The sequence below is a fragment of the Notamacropus eugenii genome, chromosome X (genome assembly GCF_028372415.1).
Source record: "Notamacropus eugenii isolate mMacEug1 chromosome X, mMacEug1.pri_v2, whole genome shotgun sequence".
In the NCBI taxonomy this organism is placed as follows: Eukaryota; Metazoa; Chordata; class Mammalia; order Diprotodontia; family Macropodidae; genus Notamacropus; species Notamacropus eugenii.
Genome location: NC_092879.1, coordinates 84,212,235 through 84,237,835, shown reverse-complemented (window position 1 = coordinate 84,237,835; position 25,601 = coordinate 84,212,235).

Sequence of the window (25,601 nt, the reverse complement as noted above, 5' to 3'; positions counted from 1 at the left end):
TGTCTCCTTCCATCCTTTCAGATGAGGAAGAACAAGGCATACTGTCAGAGGAAGTCAAGCCTTCTGCCTCCAGTACCTGCAAAATAAATTTGAAATGGGCTCAGGTCATAGAAGAGCTTGAAAAGCGAATCAGCAGCTTGCTAAAGGAGAACCAAAAAAATACTGAGGAAAATAACACCTTTAAAAATAAGCTAGCTCAACTGGGAAAAGAGGTCTAAAAAGCCAATGAGGAGGAGAAGACTTTAAAAGGCAGAATTAGCCAAATGGAAAAGGAGGTTCAAAAGCTCATTGAACAAAATAGTTCTTTAAAAGAGAGAGTGGAATTCAGGGAAGCTAATGACTATGAGATAAACCACGAAGTTACAAAACAAAACCAAAAGATTGAAAAAATAGAAGATAATGTGAAACATCTCTTTGGAAAAACAACTGACCTGGAAAATAGATCAAGGAGAGACAATTTAAAAATTGTGGGACTACCTGAAAGCCATGATCAAAAAAAAGAGCCTAGACATTATCTTTCATGAAATTATCAAGGAAAACTGCCCTGATATTCTAGAACCAGAGGGAAAAATAAATGTTGAAAGAATCCACCTATCACCTCCTGAAAGACACCCGAAATGAGAAATTCCTAGGAATATTATGGCCAAATTTCAGAGTTCCCAAGTCAAGGAGAAAATATTGCAAACAGTTAGAAAGAAAAAATATGAGTATTGTAAAAATACAATCAGGATGACACAGTATCTGGCAGCTTCTATATTAAGGGATAGAAGGGCTTGGAATAGGATATTCCAGAAGTCAAAGGAACTGGGATTAAAACCAAGAATCACCTACTGAGTAAAACTGAGTGTAATATTTCAAGGGAATAAATGGTCATTCAATGATACAGAGGACTTTCAAGCATTCATGATGCAAAGACCAGAAGTGAATAGAAAATTTGACTTTCAAACATAAGAATCAAGAGAAGTATGAAAAGGTAAACAGGAAAGAAAAATCATAAAAGACTTCCTAAAGCTGAACTGTTTACGTTCCTACATGGAAAGATAATATTTTTAACTCGAGACTTTTCTCAGTATTTGAGTAGGTGGATGGATTATACACACACACACACACACACACACACACACATATAGACAGAGAGTACAGGTTGAGTTGAATAAGAGGAGATGATATCCATAAAAAATAAAATAAAATTAAGGGGTGAGAGAGGAAAATATTGGGAGGAGAAAGGGAGAAATGGAATGGGGCAGGCTATCACTCACAAAAGAGATAAGAGAAAAGGGAGGAGGTGAGAGGGGAAAAGTGAAGCTTATTCTCTTCACATATGGCTTAAGGAGGGAATAACATGCTCACTAAATTTGGTATGAAAATCTATCTTACACTACAGGAAAGTAGGGGAGAAGAGGACAAGTGGGGTGAGGGGGATGATAGAAGGGTGGGCAAATGGAAGAACGGAGTAACTACAAGTAAATACTTTTGGGAAGGTACAAGGTCAAATGACAGAATAGGAAAAAAGGGGGGACAGGGTAGGATGGAGGGCAATATAATTAGTCTTACACTACATGACTACTATGGAAGTCTTTTGCAAAATGACACATATATAGCCTGTATTGAATTACTTGCCTTCTCAGTGAGGATGGGGAGGGAGGGAGGGAGGGAGAGAAGTTGGAATTCTAAGTATTAGAAATGAATGTTGATAATTATTATTGTATGTACTTGGAACATAAAAAATACAGGTAATGGGGTATAGACATTTATCTTGCCCTACAAGAAAAGAGAGAAGATGGGGATAAGGGAAGGGTGAGATGTGATAGAAGGGAGAATGCATTGAGGGAAGGGGTAATCAGAATGCAAAGTATTATAGGGTGGGGGTAGGGGAGAGATGGGGAAAAAATTGGAACTCAAAATTTTGTGGAAATGAATGTTGAAATCTAAAAATAAATAAAATTTTTAAAAAAATAGGACTTTGTATTTGTAATGTGTTTTACACACCCATTTAAATCTCACAACATGAGGTAGATATTGCAGGCCTTACTACACCACATTACATAGATTAGGAAACTGAGGCTCAGAGAAGTGAGGGACTATCCCAAGGTGACAGAACTAGGACCTGACTTCACATCCAGTGCTTTATCCAGTCTCATAGGCTCCATCTCCACACTTTGACATTCATTTTTGAAAACTCACAGAGAGTAACTGAGGTGTTCAAAATACAGTCTGGGATAAACATCAAGTTTGAATTTTGTTTTGTTTTGTTTTGTTTGAGGACAAGACAGACATCCCTGTCTTAGAAGTCTGTAGCCAGAAAGACAGTAGAAAAGATTATTTAACTATCCAGTGCCGGTCATCTTGAAGATTGGAGGGAGGGGAGGGAGATGAACATCAGTAACTGGATGCTTTAGGTACAATTCACCTGAAGGTAAAAGTAACCTTTCCAAATCCTTCCCAGACTCATTATTCTCTTATCGATAAAAGAAATAAATTCCTTTATTCCAATACATTATCTGCCCACGTATTTTGGTGAATGTGTTCACAGTCTATTAAGAGCCCGAGGCAAGCTCTTGAAGTTGGTATTGGCGATAAAGAGCTTGTCTATGGGGAGCTGATTGTTATTACTGTCCACCTTCATTTATTACTTATAAATAGTGACTCTTTTTCTGCCAGTGCAGGACACCTGTGGTATTTGTCAGAAGAGGTGAGCAGTTAGATCTCAAAATGACCATCTGAGCCAGTTTTCAGGAAAAGGACTAGGGCAGAGTGGGGAGAGGAGAGAAAAGGACAAAGATATCCCCTCATCCCATCAGTAAACCAGAATTTTGATAATGCTGATGAGTGTGTGTCCTTGGCAAATGATCAAAATATTTGACCTGTATGACACACTTAAAAGCCTAGATCCCATATGAGAGAGGGCCCATTTCTCTGCCCAACAGAACAAATACCATATTTAGAGTCAAGACGTTGTTTGGAATCACCGTGGAGATTTTGACTAGCAACTGTGTGGTCATGGGTGAGTCACTCCACCTCCAAGTTCCAGTATCACCGTCTGTGAATTGAGGATAACAATAGTATCTATTTCACAGAATTGTTCCAAGGATCAAGTTAACGAATTTTTCACTTCTTAAAGTCTAGCCCTGTGATTTCATTTGTTAAGGAACTCCCAGTGTGGCTATGCCTGTTGATGTACACCTCTGCAACTTGCAGACTTGGACAGTTGCCTAGAGCCATGACAGGTTCAGTGCTGTGCCCAGGGTCACACAGTCAGCATGTGACAAAGAGGGGACTTGAACTCAAGTCTTTCTGGCATCAAGACCATTCTCCTATCCACTCTACTTCATTACCTCACCAATATAAATCCCAGTTAGATACTAGGTGCTACATAAATCTCAATTATTACTTTTAGTCTTCTGTTCTCTCTTATATTTAATTTTTTTTAACAGAGTGGTTGAATTGAATGGAAGTATTTATTACACACTTCCTCTTCCAAAAAGTGAAAGGCAACATGGCATAGTGGATAGAATTGAGACGTTTGATGTTTAGGTCTTACTTTGAACTCACACTAGCTGTGTGACCATGAGTAACTTACTTCACCTCTCCCAATCCTAGGCAACTGTCTCAGACAATAAGGTCTAGTTAAGTGACCAGTCTGCATTGGTTAAGGGAGATCATATGCTAAGAGTTCTTTACACAGAGTGGGAAAATTATGAAAAGGCACTATGTTAAATATTAGTATGGGTAAAGACCTTTTATATGAAATATTCTGTAATATTACTTGTAGAATCAATAGAGTTCAACCTGTAACCAGATAACAAAAATAACCACGCTGCACAAATCTCTGCACTTATTTTGTTGACTTGGCAACCATTTGTGCAATCATTTGCCAGGATGGTAGCAGATACCAGGTCTCCTATGCCATAGACAATTAAGGAACTTTCTATTGACATAGCTTTAGTCTGTGTTCAATATTTGCATTTATATTCAGTCTTAGAGAGTTGTCAGAAATCCTGCTAGGTTGCATAGGTAGGAAATTTCTGAGGCATGATTAAGAGTGCATGGGGTGTTGAGGAGGACTAGCACCCCTGGTGTAAGGGCTCACCAAGCCCTTTGCAAGGCTGCTCATCCACTTTGGTGTCTACCTGATTCACCCAACTCACCTGTGGCTCTAAGAACCTGTGGCATGCACAACAGCCATACCCCAATAAGTAGCCTTGGCAGATGGACTAAACCAAGTTGAGAGTAACCAACAGTCCTCAAACCTGGCAGTAAGTTGAGAGGTTGTCTATCCCAAACATGTGAAGACTTTCCAGGTAGAATGGGAAGATGAGAACAATTTGTTCCAACATCCATGAAGGTGGCTGAAGTAAGCCCTGTGGAGCACTTAGAGTTTGATCAGGCATTGAAGACACCAAGGTCATCCATCCATTGCATCCTGGACCATCACCAGTCATCTTGACTTTTGTCCTGCCAGTAGACTTCAAAGACTCAGGAAAAGAGAGAAGCTAATGACTTTGTGCAACTCTGCCACACTTAAATCCAATTCACACACAAGTCATCACCCGTGATGTCATTGGTCCTCTTCAGAAACAAAGAACAAGCAACAATAACTTCTAACTGGCAATGAATACTTCTTGACCTTTTCTCACTATTTGGATTTTCCCCCACCATTCAAAATCATTCAATAAGCACATCTGGAACAGTCCACTTAAATATTAACAAGCTTATTCTCACAATTCAATTCAACCAAACATTTATTGAGTATCTGCCCCATGCAAGGCTTGGTGGTAGGCCCTTTGGAAACAAAGGAAATATGACATAGTTCGTGCCCTCAAGAACCTAACCTTCTTCCTAAGGGGTGTGTGTGAGGTGGGGGAGGGGCCAGAGAGGCAGAGAACAGAGATAGATAGGAAGGATGTGCCATGCATTCAGAGTATAGGGTGATGAGGGGGCGAGTGTTCTGTGAAGATGTGAGGAGAGAGAATGCTTTAACCTGGGGGAGGATAATTCAACCGAAAAACAGATTTTAAAAATTTTTTGCTGAGTATATATTTTTGTCATTGTTTATCTTACATTGACTGTCGTCAGAAACTGTGTAGATCTTGGGAACAAAACTGTTACAGAGATGACTTCAATCTTGCTGAAGATCCCTGAAATCATCAATGTGGGGGCCCCTTCCAACTTGCTTCCCCTCTCCAGGACTCATTTTACTTATGTGTTAAATAAAGGGGCCATATCACATGGTCTCCTATGGAGGTACCACCTAGACTTCATCTTTGATCCTGTGTTAGATTCTATGTAAGATCCATGCTTGATCAAGAGACAGTTGGAAGCCAGCTCACTGATCCTGCTGCTAGATCAGTGCACTGTAGCCAAATGGTTCAGTTGCTGTAGCAGGCAGTCAGAAGTAGGAAAATGAGTTTGGGAATAGGGATGTGACAAGTGTAGTTCCAGAAACATCCTGATACATTTTGGAGAACATGGAAATCAACGCTTGCTTCAATACTGCAAGGATCTGGGATTTAAATGTATGAATGTCCTCTCTCTACCAACACAGATTGCAGTTCTTCTGCTCCTTAGTAGATGTTCTCTGGGTGTTACTGTCACTGAAACATGTTGTAACAGGGCAACCAACTTGTGGGTGACTGTTTCTGCCTTTAGCTAGACTGGTCCTCTAATGACACATATTCAAGCCTTCACAAGAACTTTTCTAGCTTAGTAGGACCTGAAAGAACTTGCACTCTACAGGCATACCCAGGGGTTCTCTCCATACCTCAATGAAGGATTTTGGAGTAGGACTTTGATAGAGGAGAGAGAATTGATGAATGAGCTAATTTCTCCAAAAGCACATACTTAAATTTTCGTTAGGATTGCAAAATTTTGAAAGAAATTGGCTCCTAAGAGCTCCTTTCAATTAAGCCTGCATTATAACAAATGAACCTACCATGCGACCAATGAGACTCTAGTAGAGCCAAGGCAAAGCAGATGCAGAACAGATGGGAAAAGATTCTCCAGAAACATACATCATTCCTCAGATCACCACAAGCCAACTTTCTCAGAAAATATAGTTTTTCACTTAACACATTCACTGTGGCTGAAAACAAATGTGGCAGGACCTTGAAAGAAATACTAGATGTATATCTACCAGAGCACATCCCTATGCAGCAAGGCATCATGCAGTCCTTGTCTGAAGATCTTAGGGGAAAGGGACCCAATTTCTCTTGGGGTAACCCATCCCACTTTGGGGTATTTAGGAAATTCTCCCTTAGGTCAAGGCTAAATCACTGCTAAGTCCATAGATTTCTCGTATTTCTGCTGTCAAATCTAATATTTCTCATCTCTCTTCCATTATTGCCCTTCTAATGCTTGGATGCCACTATGATGAATACCCTCCCTGTTCTCTTCCTCTTTCTAAATATCTCTGTCTCCTTTAATTGATCCTCATTTGACGTGTTCCCTGGGACCCTCACCATCTTGTTCACTCTCTTCTAGACATTCCAAAATATCCTCCCTAAAATGTGACATCTGGAATTGAACCCAGCAACTCAGATTTACATAACACTTCATATATATATATAGATATAGATAGAGATAGATAGATATAGATATAGATATATATGTATATATACACACACATACATATATATGTATATATGTGTGTATGACATAGTATCACAGCTGATTCTCACAACCACACTGTGAGGTAGATATTACTCTTATCACCGTTCTACAGATGAAGAAATTGACTAATTCTGAGAGGCTGAATTACTTGCCAAAGCTAACGCAACCAGTAAATGTCTGAGGCAGGATTTAAACTCAGGTCTTTCTGACTTCCAGTTCAACACTGTATCCACTAGAATGGAATGATGGTGCTTATCTTCTTATCAGCTTTTCAAATATGGATCTAACATTTTTCTGATTTCACATGATAAGAAAAGAGTAGACTCCTTTTAAAAATAGAGATTTCTATTAATATAACCAATAAGGCTCTGTGTGAAAAGTTGCATTGAAGAGGTCTCTGATTCTTACATAAAAGCCAATATAAATGTAGCTAGGGCTAGGATGTTCTTTTCTTCCCACATCTTGATAACTTCTGCAAAATAAATTGTCTGCCCCAATGTACATGGTGATGGGTGTGCTTGGTAACAGGGAGGAAAGGAGAAAGGATATTGGTTGGAAGAGAGCATCGAAAATTAAGAGAGAAAGACTCAGGAAATTCTTTTTAAAAAATAGGTTATTACTTATAATTTTGTTTGTCAGAGAAAACAATTCAGCAGAACCTAATAACAGAATAAAAAATCATACATAATATATAATGTTCCACACCCATGGACCACCCTTCCCCATCCCTGGAAAGGAGTAGGGGGCTTTATCTTTTCTCATCTTTCCTATTTGGCCAAGATTGCTCTGCGTAATTTCACAGCATCTACTTTCAGTTGTTTTGTGGTGGTTTTCATATCCATCCACATTGTTGTTATCGTTGTATATATTGTTTTCTTGGTTCTGCTTACTTTACTTTATATCAGCTGACATAAGTCTTTCCATACTTTTCGGAGTTTATGATATTTATGATATTCATCATTTCTCAGAGCACAGTAACACTTCATTACATGAATGTTCTGCAATTTGTTTTGCCATTCCTCAATAAGTGGACACCTAGTTTGATTTCAATTTTTTGCACTGACATCTTGTCCACTTTGTATAACCAGGAGATGGGTCCAAAAGTTTCTAGGATTCAATAGTTAATTATCCTGTCTAGCTTAAGATAATAGGGACTTGGTAGCTGGGAGAAGCAAGAAGGGCAACAAAGAGAGGGGAAATAGAGGGGGGGGCTATAACTACTGTTGGCCTGTCCTCTTTAAGGTACAAGTATATGACTTGGGGAGGGGACTTCAAGTGAACCTCCTTACCGAGAACTGTAAGGGACACTTTGGGTCATTAACATATAGTTGGAGAGTCATGGGCTCAAAGATTTAGAACCATAAAGAACCTCTGTGCCCAAGACTTTCCTCTTATAAAGGAGAAAACTGAGGCACAGAGACGATAAGTGACTTGTCCAGTGTCACACAACTGGATGCCTGAGGCAAGATTTGAACCCAAGTCTTCCTGATTCCATGCCCAGTGTTCTGTCCATTACACCATACTGACTCTTATGCTACTTGCTCATTATAAGATTTCCCAGACCTTGCTCTCCACCTTTGAAGAATTCATTTTTCATTTGATTACAAGGTCTTAGAACTTATTTCCTGAGGAGAAGAGAGAGAGCTCTTGGGGGTCTGCTGATTTCTTGGGCCAGCAAGAAGGCATACCAAGAGACAGAGCCAAGATGTAAAGGACCAAGACTGTATCTTTTCTATCCTTAACCCTCAGTTCAGCTCTGAGCCACATGCTGACAGTCCTAGGAGAAGCCCTCAGTGAGACAGGAGCCAAAGAAAGTGATTTGTTGGGCTGTCCCCGTTCAAGATTGACTCCAGTCCATGTAAACACAGTTAAGTTTCTAGAATACATGGTGTAGAACTTACCAGAACATTAGATTTGAATAGAGTTCCATCATTTCCAAAGTACTTTCATATTCATCAGTTCAAGGATGCTTAGAGAGCTAATTTATCTGTGTGCTCTACCTCTTCAGATTATCTTTTTGCATCATTATATCTCTTCCAGTAGAAGGTGTATTCCTTGAGGAAAAGGTTATTCATTATTTTTCTTTAGCACTCAAGCATGAAATACAACATGACTTCAGTGACTAGAGAACTAGCCTCTAAAAATCAGGGAGAACTGAGTTCAAGTCTCCCCTCTGACACATGTTGACTTTGTCACTCAGGGCACATCACTTAGCCTCTCCCTGCTTTCATCAGTTCTCAAAACTGTAAGTAGCAAAGAAGATACTAACATGCAGTAGGAGAGGGAATTTCCTCATTTTGGTGTTCCCTCTGCCAATGATGTCATGGTTCCAGTCCCTCATCAAATCCCCAGTGCCTGAAATATAGTAGACATTTAATTAATTCTTATTGGGTTGGATAGAGTTGAAAGTTCTTGCGTTGAAATTAAATGTCATTGTCCTTAGAGATTTGGTTGAAGGAAACAAAACAATGTCTCAAAGAATTCTTTTCAAGCTCGGTTTCTAGATAAAGTTATCTTTGTCTCTTCTTCAAAAGTATACACGACTCCTTGACGGAAAGAATTATATTGAGAAACTGAGCTTAAAGACTCCCATCTAGAAAATTCTTGGCTGCAGATCTATCACTTATGTTCTGATGGATGTATTGTTTGAGATAAGGCCTAGTCAAAATCTGGTTTTAGTGTGGAACAGCAATAGGCCACATCTGAAAAGTGACATGTTTAGACTGTGAACCTGTCCATTAGAGGCACATCCTGTGGAAATATATGAATCTCATAACTGACACCATATATTTGCAAATGGAGAATAGGTATATTTGTTTATTTTTTATTATTATTTATTTGTTTTCAGTGTTCCACAACCACTACCATACGATCTAGATTTTTTTTTTCTGTCCTCCCCCTCCCTCCCCCCCCACCTTTCCCTTCCCTCCCTGAGATGGCATACAATTTTATATAGGTTCTACACATACATTCCTATTAAATACGTTTTCACCATAGTCATGTTGTATAGAAGAATTAAAATGAATGGGAGAAATCATATAATGAACCAAAATGTAATACAAAAGAAAATCATCTGCTACAATCTGCAATTGAATTCCACAGTTCTTTCTCTGGATGTGGTCTTTTTTAAAAGACCATTGGGAATTTGTTTAAGTCCTTGTATTGCAATGATGTTCTAAGTCTACCAGAAAAAGTCATCGTACACTGTGGCTGTTGCTGTGCACAAAGTTCTTCTGGTTCTGCTCCTTTCACTTTGCATCAGCTCATATAAGTTTTTCCAGGCCTCTCTGAAATCTTCCTGTTCATCATTTCTTATAGAGCAAAAGTATTCTATTACATTCATTTACCATAATATATTCAGCCATTCCCCAATGGATGGGTGTTTACTTTTTAAAAGGGAATTTGAGTGAATTCATCTCTAGCTTATAACTTCGTTATGCCCAAAGCCAGAGGAGTTGGAAGGCGTTCTCTATGGACTTTATGGGTTGATAAATATTTGATGCTTTTCTTCGAAGGGAAATCTTAAATTCATTAAAGAAGGATTTCTTCTTTTTTCTCAATCTATACAACCCTTCCCCATTTATGAACAGAAGGGATTATATCAATTTATACCACATAATGGGTAAATTTAAGGTTAGCTGCCAAGGCCACTCCTAGTAATTCATTATTCCTAAATGTTTGCTGATAGACAGCTCTATCTAGCCAATATGAGGGATTTTAACTTTCTGTACTTGTGGTTTGTTATTTATTTTCAGAGACACAACTTTCTATTATACTACATTTTAAATGGCATGGTTTCTGAAGGTACAAAGAAAAGCACTAGGAGAAACTCTATAGTATCTCAGCTTCCTTAACATACTTCTGAGAGAGCATTGATTCCTCCCAAAAGCACGAAAAATGTAGTAGCAGCAACGAGAAAACACAGGAGAGAAAAAAACAAAAAACAAAAAACAACCAACCAACCAAACTTTGTGGCCTCTCCCCATTAAGCCCTCAAATTTACTGGTGATTTCATGAAAATATGTCTTCAATTCCATTTTAATCTAATGTCAGTTAAAACTGCATCTATTTTGAAGATTAAAGATGTAGATGGGGACGTGTCAGAACAAATAGGATTTGGGGAAAGGATGTTAGTTACCAGCCAACAAAGGGTTGGTACTGATTTCCCTCTGGACTGAGAAAAACCTTTAATGTAGAATTTTACAACAAAATTTGACTCCCTGGAGAAATGTTACTTGGTTGAGTAATTATTTCTTCCTGCAATATCTACAACTACTCAAAGAAAGAAATCTCCTGCACCAGTCATGGGCAGATGTTGCCAAGATGTATGTCAGGTAGGCTAGCCAAAGTCCCAGTTATTTTAAGGCTACTACCAAAAGAGTCTCTCCTTTGGGGGGAGAGTGAACCTCTTCAAAGGCAGTGTTCCTTGGCTTGGTGTTTGAGTCAGAGGTACCCAAAGCTAAACTGCAACTTTGCTTCCTGAAAGTGCTTTGGCTCTGTTGGAGCCCAGCGTCTGTGAAATTGACTAAGGCTACAGATTGTAATCATAACTGTGAATGTGAATGGAATGAACTCTCCCATAAAACGGAGACGGATAGCAGAATGGATTAAAAGCCATAATCCAACAATATGCTGCTTACAAGAAACACATTTGAAACGGGGGGATACACATAGGATAAAGGTCAAAGGATGGAGCAGAATATATTGTGCTTCAGCTCATGTAAGAAAGGCAGGAGTAGCAATCCTAATCTCAGACAAAGCGAAAGCAGAGATAGATCTAATCAAAAGGGATAAGGATGGAAACTATATCCTGCTAAAAGGCACCATAGACAATGAAGCAATATCATTACTAAACATGTATGCTCCAAGTGGTATAGCATCCAGATTCCTAGAGGAGAGGTTGGGGGAGTTGAAGGAAGAAATTGATAGCAAAACTATACTAGTGGGGGACCTCAACCTCCCCCTCTCTGAACTAGATAAATCCAACCTCAAAATAAACAAGAAAGAGGTTAAGGAGGTAAATAAAACTCTGGATAAGGTAGATATGATAGATCTTTGGAGAAAATTAAATGGGAATAGAAAGGAATATACCTTTTTCTCAGCGGTACATGGAACATTTACAAAAATTGACCATGTACTAGGACATAAAAATCTCACAATCCAGTGCAGAAAGGTAGAGATAATCAATGCATCCTTTTCAGATCATAATGCATTAAAAATTACATGTAATAAAAGGCCATGGAAAGAGAAACCAAAAATCAATTGGAAACTAAATAATCTAATTCTAAAGAAGGGTTGGGTTAAAGAAGAAATCATAGAAACAATCAACAATTTCATTCGAGAGAATGACAATAGTGAGACAACATACCAAAACTTATGGGATACTGCAAAAGCAGTTATTAGGGGAAGATTTATATCTTTGAATGCTTACATAAATAAAATAGAGAAAGAGGAGATCAATGATTTAGGCTTGCAGTTGAAAAAGCTAGAAAAAGAACAAATTGAAAATCCCCAAGTAAATACCAAATTAGAAATACTGAAAACCAAAGGAGAGATTAATAAAATTGAAATTAAGAAAACTATTGAATTAATAAATAAAACCAAAAAACTAATAAAATTGATAAACCTTTGGTCAATCTGATTAAAAAAAAGAAAGAAGAAAACCAAATTACTAATATTAAAAATGAAAGGGGTGAACTCACCTCCAATGAGGAGGAAATTAAAACAATAATTAGAAACTACTTTGCCCAACTTTATGCCCACAAATTCGATAATCTAAACGAGATGGATGAATATTTTAAAAAATACAAATTGCCCAGATTAACAGAAGAGGAAGTTGAATACTTAAACAACCCCATCTCAGAAAAAGAAATTGGACAAGCCATCAATGAACTCCCTAGGAAAAAATCTCCAGGGCCAGATGGATTCACAAGTGAATTCTATCAAACATTTAAAGAACAGTTAATTCCAATACTACATACACTATTCTTGAAAATTGGGGAAGAAGGAGTCCTCCCAAATTCTTTCTATGATACAAATATGGTTTTGATACCCAAACCAGGAAGAGACAAAACAGAGAAAGAAAATTATAGACCAATTTCCCTAATGAATATAGATGCAAAAATTTTAAATAAGATTTTAGCAAAACGAATACAGCATCTTATCACGAGATTAATACATTATGATCAGGTAGGATTCATACCAGGACTACAGGGCTGGTTCAATATTAGGAAAACTATTAGCATTATCGATCACATCAACAACAAAGCTAACAAAAACCACATGATTATCTCAATAGATGCAGAAAAAGCTTTTGACAAAATACAACATCCATTCCTACTAAAAACATTGGAGAACGTAGGAATAAAGGGAACTTTCCATAAAATAATAAGCAGTATCTATCTAAAACCTTCAGCAAGCATTGTATGCAATGGGGATAAGCTAGATGCATTCCCAATAAGATCAGGGGTGAAACAAGGTTGTCCATTATCACCACTATTATTCAATATGGTACTAGAAATGTTAGCTGTAGCAATTAGACAAGATAAAGATATTCAAGGAATAAGAATAGCCAAAGAAGAAACTAAGTTATCACTCTTTGCAGATGATATGATGATTTACCTAGAGAATCCCAGAGATTCAAGTAAAAAATTACTTGAATTAATAAACAACTTTGGCAAAGTTGCAGGGTACAAAATAAACCCACACAAATCTTCTGCATTCCTATATATTAGCAACAAAGTCCAACACCAAGAGATAGAAAGAGAAATCCCATTTAAAGCTAGGGTAGACAGTATAAAATACTTAGGAGTGTACCTGCCAAAACAAACCCAGAGATTATATGAACACAATTACAAGACACTTTTTGCACAAATAAAGTCAGATTTAAGTAAGTGGAAAAACATTAGTTGCTCATGGGTAGGCCGTGCTAATATAATAAAAATGACAATTCTACCCAAATTAATATACTTATTTAGTGCCATACCAATTAAACTATCAGACAATTACTTTCTAGAGATGGATAAAATAATATCAAAATTCATTTGGAAAAACAAAAGGTCCAGAATATCAAAGGGACTAATGAAAAGAAATGCTTGGGAAGGTGGCCTAGCGCTACCAGACCTCAAACTGTACTATAAAGCAGCAATTATCAAAACCACTTGGTATTGGCTAAGAAACAGAGAGGTAGACAAGTGGAACAGACTTGGCACTCAAGATGCAGTAGGCAAGGAATATAGCAACCTTCTGTTTGATAAACCCAAGGACCCCAGCTTCTGGGATAAGAACTCACTGTTTGACAAAAATTGCTGGGAAAACTGGATAACAGTGTGGCGGAAATTAGGCATAGACCCATACCTGACACCGTACACAAGAATAAAGTCCAAATGGGTACATGATTTAGGTATAAAGATTGATACCATGAATAAACTGGAGAAGCAAGGAATAGTGTATTTATCAGATCTATGGAGAAGGGAAGAATTCTTTACTAAAGGAGAGATAGAAAGCATTATGAAATGCAAAATGGATAACTTTGATTACATTAAACTGAGAAGTTTTTGCACAACCAAACCCAATGCAACCAAAATCCGGAGGGATGTAGTAAATTGGGAAAGAATTTTTACAGCTAAGCTCGGGGATAAAGGCCTCATTTCTAGAATATATAGATAACTGACCCAAATGTATAATCATACAAGTCATTCCCCAATTGATAAATGGTCAAAGGATATGAACAGGCAATTTTCAGAGGAAGAAATTAAAGCTATCTATAATCATATGAAAAAATGCTCTAAATCACTATTGGTTAGAGAGATGCAAATCAAAACAACTCTGAGGTACCACATCACACCTATAAGATTGGCAAACATGACAGAACAAGAAAATGATAAACGCTGGAGAGGATGTGGGAGAGTTGGAACACTAATTCATTGTTGGTGGAGCTGCGAGTGCATCCAACCATTCTGGAGAGCAATTTTGAACTATGCCCAAAGGACTACAAAAATGTGCATACCCTTTGACCCAGCAATATCGCTACTAGGACTATATCCCCAAGAGATCATAAAAATGGGAAAGGGTCCCACATGTACAAAAATATTTATAGCAGCACTCTATATAGTTGCCAAAAACTGGAAGTCAAGGGGATGTCCATCAATTGGGGAATGGCTGAATAAATTATGGTATATGAATGTAATGGAGTACTATTGTGCCATAAGAAATGATGAACAAGAAGACTTCAGAGAGGCCTGGAAGGACTTATATGACCTGATGCTGAGTGAAAGGAGCAGAACCAGGAGAACTATATGCACAGCAACGACCACAGTGTGTGAGAGTTTTTTCTGGTAGACTTAGATTTTTGTAATAACACAAGAACTTCTCACAAAAAAAAAAAAATCCCAATGGAGGATCTCAAGGCAAAATGCCTTCCACACTCAGAGAGAGAAATATGGAAGTCACTCACATAATGTAGCAGATCATGTCTGTGTATGTGTATGTGTTTGTGTATCATGTTCTGATTTGTTATACGATTTCTTTCATTTATCTTAGTCTGACTACATAGCATGACTATAGTGAAAATATACTCAATAGGAAAGTATATGTAGAATCTATACAGAATTGTATGCAGTCGTGGGGAGGGAGGAGGGTAGTGGGGGGTAGGTGGGGGTGGATAAAATGGCAATTGTATGGCAGTGATTGTTAAACATTAAAAAATTAAAAAAAAAAAAGAAATTGACTAAGGCTGCAGGGACTTTGACCATGGTGCTGAGTGGGGTGCCCTGTTGTTGGCCTGACTGCACATGCCCGTGCCCGTTGCTCCCAGATTCTGGGGCGTCAGCCCCTCAGGTTCTATTGTGGGAAACACGTTGCTAAGCGATAGCTCACTGAGTTCTAAGTTGCTAGGGGATGTCTGATTTGTTTGAGGCAATCTGCACTCAGAGGTCAGTCGCTATTCGTCCCTGTGCAGTCCAGTCATGGCTTACGTTCTGTGTCCAGATTGGGCCCCAAATCCCATTTCCTCTCTGGCTCCTACCTGCAGCTCTGGTCTCAGCTCTAAAACATGGTTTGGCCACATTCATTCAGAGTCATAGGTCCTTTGTTTCCCCAGTGCTTCCAGCTGCACTTGGCAGTGTTCTTGCTCACCTTGGCCAGTTATATCCTGTATTATGCTTCCAGAAGGACCTTCAGCAACATGAAAATTGCCATCTCCAGTTATAGTGGTACACTTCGCCATTACCCCAATAGTACTCACTTTTACCTGAATGAGCAGCAGGCCATCCTTCTTTGAGGCACGTTGAATACTGTTTTTGTTTTCTCTTATGCCTTGGGGCTTTACATCAAAGATATAATTGGAGAATCCATCAATCTAAGGCTAGTTATGGCCTTTGGTATGTGCTCCTCAGCCCTTGTGTCCCTCTGCTTTGGCACCCTAACCAAATTACCCCAGTTTTACAGTGAATGGTTTTGCTTCTTCCTGTGGGTGCTCAACGGCTTGCTTGAAGCCACAGGCTGGCCCTGTGTGGTGGCCATCATGGATGACTGGTTTGGCACAACCTGCCCGGGCTTTGTATATGGACTCTGGAGTGCCTGTGCCTCCATGGGCAACATGTTGGGATCTTATGTGGCCTCTTTGGTCTTGCAAAATGGGTATAGCTATGCCTTCTGGGTAATGGCTTCCATGAAGTTTGCGGCAGGATTAATCATCATCTACACCCTTTGTATATTACCTCAAGAACTTGGTGCTGTCCTTACAGATCACAGAAATGATTCTGAAGAAGATTTTGACAGGCTGCTAATGAACTATGAAGATAATGAGATTGGTGAAGTGGAAGAAATTGACTACAGTGACGTTGGTGATGTGCATTGGGAAGAAGATGATGTATTACCACAGTCAACAGCTTTCTCTGAGGCTTCTAGCATCCCTGGAGTTTTATGATATATCCTCACCTATGATATCACAAAGCTGGTGAATTATTCCTTTTTCTTTTGGTTGCCCTTTTATGTAAACAACAGCTTTGGCTGGCGAAAAGCTCAGATTTGCCAATTTTCTGTGGGGTGTGATGTTGACAGAATTGTAGATGGAACAATTCTGGGCTTCCTCTCAGATATGGTCCAGAAGAAATCTATGTTAGCTGTTTGTGTGCTTCTGGTCATTGTGTTCAACTGTGAATATTCCCATATTCCCCAAAACAAGGCTATCAATGCACTGTTGCTTATAGCAAATCCAGGGCTTTTCATTGGTGGACCCTCAAACGTACTGGGTTCTGTTACTTCCAATGATGTACAGTACCACAAGCAGATGAAAGGGAGCAGAGAAGGCTCGGCTACAGTAACAGGCATTGTGGATGGAACCATTAACATGGGCGTGACAAGGGAACAATATTTAATATCTCTGATCCAAGAAAAAGTAGGATGGATGTGTTTTTTCTATTTTTTGGTGCTCATGATGGGTTTTACCATTTTCTTGATTTCCCTACTAGTATTCAGGGAAGCAAGAGATTATGTACAAAAAGGGACAACCCATACACTTAGAGAATGATCAGTTCCCCTCAGAGTGAGGTTTCCCAGAAGATCAGGGAACAAGAAAATCAATTCTATTGTCACTGAATGGGACTGAGGGTGGGGTGGAGGGTTAGGGCTTTTAGATAGATGTGGGTATGCAATGTGAATTAACACCAGCAAGATTATTTACTTTAGAAGCAGACAGACCAGCAACCAAGATGGAACATTGGAACTTTACATTCTACAGGACTGTACTGAATGCTGCCATGCCTTTTGTTGTCCTTTTCATTTTCTTCTTGAATTTGTGGACCACCTATTACTTTGATTCCTAAGTCAACTAAGACTTAATGGCATGATTAAAGAAGAAAATCAAGGATGTGTATGAGTTGTCTGCTAATAATAAAAATAAAACAAAAAATAGCACAAACTTCATTACTGTTTTCCATTACTGCTTGTTTTTGTTTCTGGTGTTAGTGAATTAAAGGAATAAAATATTTGTCCATATAAGGTACATTAGCTAGGTTGTCATTTCCCTTGAACTCTACCTTCTCTGAAAATGATACTACCTCCTCAATTCTTGGGGGAAAATCATATTTCATGCTTAAAAATGGAATTGCTTGTCCATCTGTCCTTCCTTATTGCTTAATACCAATCTTCATTCACCACCTCTGACTCCTGAAAGTACTTATTAGCCATCCTTTTCAAAGGACAGACGTGGTAGATCAATTACTTTGATGATGGTGACTGAAGTAGGAAGTGACCCAAACATGATACACATGGACTTAAATGGTGACTGGGAATGAGTTAGTATCCTTGGCCCTGCTTTGAGTGGCTTGATCTCTGTTCTAAGTCAATTTCCTAAGCAGTTTCTTTGAAGGACTAGAATTGGAGGGAGGGAAGGAAGTGACTCTGTCCAGGAGAGAGGGGTAGATTGCAGTTGAAAATTATATTAGCAGAGGGGTCAGACCTGGGAAGTCACTATTCTGTAGAAAAATTCCTACTAGTCTCTAAGGTTGTACATTCCCAATGCCAGACACCATCATTAAGGTTGCTGCGTACTTATGGATGTATTTCAAATTACGGAAACTAACTAGCATGTGTGAGTTGTGAAGATTAGGGTGTTATTAGGTTTCTTAAGATCACTTCGTATTGCCGAGTGAGGGGTCACAAATCCTGCTACTTTGGTCTGTTTTATAGCTGCCTTACTTACTAGCAACAAGCAATGGTCTCATCTCTCTGACAATATTTTAGTCTAACATTGTGCTTGTTTTCAACTAAGTTTAGACAAACTACACAGATTGGGCTTAGCCTCAGATAGGTTGGCCTCAGTTTGCCTCTTTCTAAACAGATTTGCTTGGAATAATTGTCATTATCACATTTTCATAGTGAAGTTATCAAGTTCTTATCAAGTTAAGACCAAGCAGAACTGAGGATGCGCAGGTCTATAGCTTCCTCTGTCCCTAACATGTCATTGAGAGAAGTTTTATATTTTGGTTTGGAATGGTTTCATTGTTAGTTTGGCCCTGACAATCTGAAGAGGGGAATAACAGTTAAAAAAATCTCCCAAATTAATTTTATTTCTTTCCTATTGATTTTTCTCCCTTAAGGAAAAAAAATTCTCTAGGAGCAATGGCCTACTCAGAAATGTCTCCATCCTTTTCTGTGCAGACAGCTCTCTAATGCCCACTAAGCTGAAACACACAGAACTCTCTTCCTTGCCTTTTATTTTTATAAATTGAAAGTAGTGCTGCCTTCTTCAAAGGGTCAGGTATGGGAGCCTTCTGACAATGTTAAAAATGAGGTCACATGAATGAACTTTTTGATGACCAGAAAAAATGACTATGACTGTTATATCTCTGTATACAAACTCTTTACAAAAAAAAATGCATTCAGATAAAAAGTCATTTTGGAGAAAAATATAACTGTAGAATTCTTACAATTCAGGTTCTGGGCCAGTAGGATCATAGATTTAGACCAGGGAAAGGACCTTAGAGACCACTGAGTTCAATCCCCTCCATTTACAGAGAAGGAAACTGAAGCCCCAAATAATTAACAGTGACTTACCCAGGGTCACTTAGCTAATTAGTTTCTGTAGTGGGTAAGTCTACGTCTTCAGTGGCTCCAAGTCCAATATTTTCTCTATGATACAAGGTTTCCTCTTTTTTTCTCCTCATTTCTGCCTTTATTGCAAACCATGTGCTTGTTCTGAAACCAGTCACCCCTGGGTCCCCTCACCTGAGGTTATGTCAGGAAATAGTGACTCCTCCCCTAGTCTAGTTATTAGGAGGAGCCACAATCCTTGATTTTTTTCTACCTCTAATCCCTTTCATCCCACTCTTAGTCTCCCCCCTAATTAGTGGAGGAGGGAAGGCCAGGAAAATCAGAGTAAGGTCACAAGGAGGAGAGTTTACAGTATTCACAGTACTCAAGGGCCAGGCCTACCTCCAGTTTCCAGCTTAGAACTGATTCCCTGGGCAGTGAGAGGAGGCTGGGGGAGGGGCAAAGCCACTGGTCCTCAAAGGCCTTTTACCCAGAGGTGAGAAAGGAGCCCAGGTCATTATAATGGCTGAAAATAACAAGCAAATGTTTTCCTATCCGGCAGTCTTCCTGTATAAATACACTCTCAGCTTCACTACATTGCAGGGAAATCCCAAAACAAAACAAGAGAACAGGATTGTATTGGTAAATCATATATCTGGTAAAGGATATCAGTGCATCAGTGTACCCAACCACAGTACTGTATCAGAAGCTTTTGGATGGCTTATGGATACAGTGCTGACATGCTCGAGTTCATATTTGACTTCAAATACTTTCCAACTGTGTCTAGTTGAGTTCAAATCCCAAATCCATCCACTTCCTACCTGTGTGAACCTGGGCAGATCACTTAACCTGTCTTAGCCTCAAGTCTCCATCTGTAAAATAGATATAATGGGGGTTGTTGTGGGAACAGTATGAAACAACATAAGGGAACTACTTTGAAGAACTTCAAGTGCTTTATACATGGCAGGTATGAGTTTTCCTAGAATGATCTTGTCCGGGTTAGGCAGGAATTCCCTTGGCTTAGATGAAGGTATTGGTCAGGATCCTTCTGGCTCATACTAAGTAAACTCTTACTAAATGCTTGCTGATTGATTTATTGACAGACAGATGCTCCTCCCCTTTTGCTGTCAGTTCTTGACCTTGATTTGGGACCTTCTGAACACTCCTGTGTGTTTCCCAGTCTGCCTCGCATCTCCTCACCTCCTCATCCTGACAGTTGGTTTTGTGTCCCTCCAACAGCTGACCTACAGGGGATTCTGGCTCTTGGCTGACCCCTAGTGGCTGCCTACACCTCTTCCCCAACCTGTATGGCAGGTTGATGAGTTGTAGGGGGACTGTTGCCTAAGTGTCTCGGACCAGGCTGTCTCATTGGATTCAGTCTGTCTGTCTGTGTTCGTCCTTCATTTTCAAAGAAGACCATGACATCAGAGAAATGATGACATGACTTACACTTGACTTTGTTTTGAGTGACGGAGGGCTGTGCAAGGTCACCAGCCTCACTTTCTCGAGAGCACAGGACAGCATACCAAAGTATGAGTCTCACTGGATTTCAGCAGGGGGCAGCCAAGAGTTTGAAGCAAGGCTGGCAGCCATTAAAATGTAAAGCTTAATTGACAAGCAGGCCTACATCTCGCTGGTGAATTTTTACCAATATTGACATGAAGCCTTCAGAGTGGAAGGGTCTAATTCTAGTTAGAGTGTCTTTCATATAATTAGGGCAAAGGAACATGTTTGAGTTACCAAGAAAACTCTAGTTAAATGGTTGTTTTCCATTTCAGAGTCTCTAGGAACTGATTTAGGAGGGCAATGACTGGAAAGCAGAATGGCAAACTCCATGGTGTGAGACTTTTGTACAGAAATCATTTTAAAGACAGCCTTTTCACTTAAAACAAAGAAATGAAATATATAAGAACTGGAGATGAGTAAACAAGGACTATGTCTTTGCCTTAATCCCAGGTGGCTATAGCAGGACATCCCACCAAATATTTGCTCAACCCAGAAAGTTTGGGAGCGAATTGTTGTTCGGTCATTTCAGTCATGTATGACTCTTCATGAGTCATTCCAACTTTGGAATTTTCTTGGCAAAGATACTGGAATAGTTTGCTATTTCCTTCTCCAACTCATTTTACAGATGGGGAAATTGAGGCAAGCCAGGTGAAGTGACTTACCCAGGATAGTATAGCTAGTAAGTGCCTGAGGCTAGATTTGAACTCAGGAAGTTGAGTCTTTCCTGACTCCAAGCCCAGTGCTTTATGCACTATGGCACCACCTAGCAGCCAATATTGATTTGCAAAGAGACCAGGTGTGACACAGACCATGCCTTATCTGTTGGTACTCAAATATTGGCAGAATTGATGAACATAAAGAGTGCCAAACTCAATGACGTAGGTTAAGTTCATTTTTATTCAGGTAACAGGGACCAGAAGCAATAAGATTAATGAAATAGCACTGGAATGTTTACGGTACCCTAAAGAAATGGATATTCCCTTAGGGTTCTGTCTGTTCCCCCAAATTCAGTTTATAAGATGCCTGAAATATGACTGTCCCCATTTGATCTCATCTTTTCTTCTTGCTCATGTCTCTGCCTACAGTTGCCTCAATCTGATACTTTTGGAAGCAAAAAAAAATCAATTGGGCTGATTTTTCAAGAAGAAAAAAATGTAGCTACAGTATATGCACACATATGTATATGTCTTCATATGTACATACATACGTATATATTAGTGAAAATATCCACTGATTACATCACCCTGGAAGGTCTGGAAATTGGAGGTTTGCTTCAGTTAACCAGTTGTTTCAGTTAAGAGGAACCCTGGGAAAGAATTCAAAGGACAGCTTGGTCTGCATTGTGACTTTCAGAATGCCATTCTAGCAGGGGCGATGGGAGGATCCATGGCAGAGAGCAACACAGATCTTTGTAGAGAGAATTCCCCATGACCTCATGGCCCTATGGCAGGCTGGGGGCAGAGGGCTGCCTCATTTGTTTGGTGAATGGATCCCTTTAGCCTTCTGCCAAGTATGCAGGCTCTCCAAAGGAAGGTGGGTTGGAAAAGGCTAAGGTTTCTCCAAACCAGCTCTAAATCTGATGCTAAGCTCCTTTTCTTTACTCATTCTAGCTGTGTGACCACTTAATAAACTTACTGGAAAGACCCTTGGATTTGAAGCCAGAGGACCTATGCTCAAATCCTATCATCTGTTCACTTACTACCCTCATCCCCTTGGGAAAGACACTTCATGACCCTGTGCCTCAGTTTCCTTATCTGTAAAATAAAGGGGTTGGGCTAGAAGACCTTATATGGACCCTTCCAATTCTGAATATGGGCTTCTATGACCTTATCATGTCTGTTTAAATCACTTAAGTCAATAATCTGTTATTTCATCAATATTCCAAGAAGTACATATATGTGTGCATGTGTGCATATATGTATGTGTATGTGTGTACATATATACATATACACATATGTGTATACACATATATATGTTAAGAGAATTGCTTGTAACTCAGACAGGTTAAATAACTTATCCAAGGTCATAGCTAAGAAACATCAGAAAGTGAACTTGAGCCCAGGTCTTGCAGAATTAAAGTCCAGAATGTCAAGGCCCACACCAGGCTGCCTCCTGCTAGTCACCTACATAATAAAGAATGCATGGGGATTTTGAGCACAGGGTCTTCACTAAAGAACAGCATGGTGCCACACATTTCTTTGACGTTTATCACTGGAAAAGTATGGCCATATAAAAAGAGTTTTTCAGGGCCACAGTATACACCCAAATTTTGTTGTTATTGTCTGACTGACTCTTCAAGAGCCCTTGAACCATAACGGCCAGGGGATTTCCTGGACAAAGATACCAGAGTGGTTTTACCATTTTCTTCTCCAGTGGATTAAGGCAAACAGGGCTAAGTGACTTGCCCACAGTCACATAACTAGTAAGTGTCTGAGGTTGGATGTGAACTCAGGTCTTCCTGACTCCAGGCCCAGCACTCTAGCCATTAAGTCACATAGCTGCCTCCTAGATATACCAGAAACAGAGTTCTTTTTGACTGCTGACAGATATGTATGACCAAGGGAAAAGGACGGGCCAAGAGAGTGGAGAACAGACCTTGTTTGTGTGCTTTCCTGACACCTTGCAGGCATGTTTTTGTGTCTCCCTACATTCATGTTCCTTAAATAATTGAGACCAATAACCCTACAGTCAGCAATTTTGTAAATTAAAATAGATGAGAGACAATATGGGTGAAGGAAGGAGATTAAAAAACACGGTGTGGTTTACAACATGACTTGAAAAATGGAAGAAATACTGGTATTTAGCCCTTTTGCACGAAATAATGTTAGCGAACTGAGAAATTAAATCTTTGCTGTGACTTCCTGCAAGTGCTTTTGGAAATATGATTTGACCACTCCTGTGTTGCAGAAAACTTGTTAAAGTTCTTGTTTTTGTGTTTGTGCAGGAAACTCCATGGTTGCCATGATGCTTACCTTGTAGTACATTGTGAGCTAGGGTACAGCTAGTTGCAAAAAGCAGTTTCTTAAATAGGTGAACGAGAAAAAGAAATGAGACAGAGAGGCTACGTTTCCATACGTCAAGAGCCAATATTGATATGAAAAGAGAGGGAAAAGCCCGCCAAACTTTAAGCAGGTCTTTGTGGGGAACCTTCAAATGAATGGTGCACCAGAAAATGAATGTCCTTTCAAAAGTATAAGCTCCTCAGACATTATTCCTACTTTCAGTTTTCTCAACTGTTTTGCTTGTCACTGGCCAATCACACAGGCTAAAGCTGTGATGAGGAAAAGATTTGGTCAAGTCCCTTCTCTGGTCACTGGAGGAAGTTATCTTTCTTCTAGAGGAAGGAAAGCTGTCCCAATCCTGAGGATTTTATGGTACTCCTTGACGTATAGGATAAGACCTAGGAGACACCTGGGTGGTGAGAAAGAAAGGAAGGAAGAAGGAAGGGAGGGAAAGGGAAGGAAAGAAGGGAGAAGGAAGGAAAAAGGAAGGAACAAAGGAAGAGAAGGAGGGAGGGAAGAAAGGAAAGAGGGAGGGAAATGGGAAGGAAAGAAGGGAAAAGGAAGGAAAGAGGGAAGGAAGAAACAAAGGAAGGGAAAGAAGGAAGGAAGGAAGGAAGGAAGGAAGGAAGGAAGGAAGGAAGGAAGGAAGGAAGGAGAGAGGGAGGGAGGAAACAGGCATTTGTTAAGCACCTGCTAGGTACCAGGCTCTCATTTAAGACTCACAAAAGCCCTGGGAGATAAGCCTTATTATTGTCCCTGTTTTACAAACCTGAGGTAGACAGATTTTAAGTGACTTGCCCAGGATCACACAGGTAGTAAGTATCTAGTAAGGCCCACTTTGAATTCAAGTCTTCAGGGCTCCAGGCCCTGCACTTTACCACCTAAATGCCTCAAGAATGAGTAATTGCTCTGAAGTCCAAGGAGCTGGGTTCCAAGGCTGGCTACTATTTCCTGGTTGTGTGACCTGGGACAATTCACTTTACCTTTCCAATCCTCAGTTTCCTAATCTGCAAAATGAGGAAGTTGTACTATATGATCCCTAAGATTCCTTCCATTTCTGAAATCACATCTGAATCCAATGGGGAAGGATACTGCCTGGGCCAAGCAACCACAACATATCTTGTGGGAGGATGGGGCCAGAAGAAAGCCAAAGTAGAGAATAGGTGCCTTTCAGCTCCCATGGGCTCTTTCTGCTCTTCTCCCCTTTGCCCACTGCTATCCTCAAACAACTCTCTATGTACCAGAGGGGAGCATGTCACACTTTCCCCATGAGGCTACTTAAGGATTCTTCACACACCTTTCTTTTACTTCATTCCGCTCAAGTCAACAATGCACAATTTCTCATTTATCCTTCTTAAATTCCTATCAGGAAATCATCGTGGACATGGGGAACAGGAATCTGAAAGCGTCGTGTTTGTTTTCAAATAAAGACTGGCATTTTAATCCAAAGAATGAGTCTCAGAATACATTCTAAAATCTAGGAATGCCTCATTTAAAACATTTTTGACTCCTAGACGGTGTTTACACAAGTCTAATAGATCTGATTAGAAATGAATTCATATTGGCTCTTCTGATACAAATTGAAATCCTCACCAGCAGCACGACTACAAACTCTGTGACTTGGACCCCATGACAGAAGTGCTTGCCCACAACCAGGGATGGTGCCAGGTCTTTTCTGAATAGCAACTTGGAGTGGCAATTTGGCCTACTAGGTCTGATGCCAGCAGGATGGAGGGAGGAAAGGGCATGGCTGGTCATCACCATAACAAAAAGTGGGACTGGGTGGCAGTTGTTTGAGGCTGTCTTCTGTGACTTGTGCTGACTTCTACTACCTCCCACTCACTCTTTGGTCCCTGCAATGCCCTCCATCTGCACCACAGGTGACACTTCTCTTTCCAAGGTTACCATTTGTCTTTTAATTGCTAAATCTAGTGGTCATTTCTCAGTCTT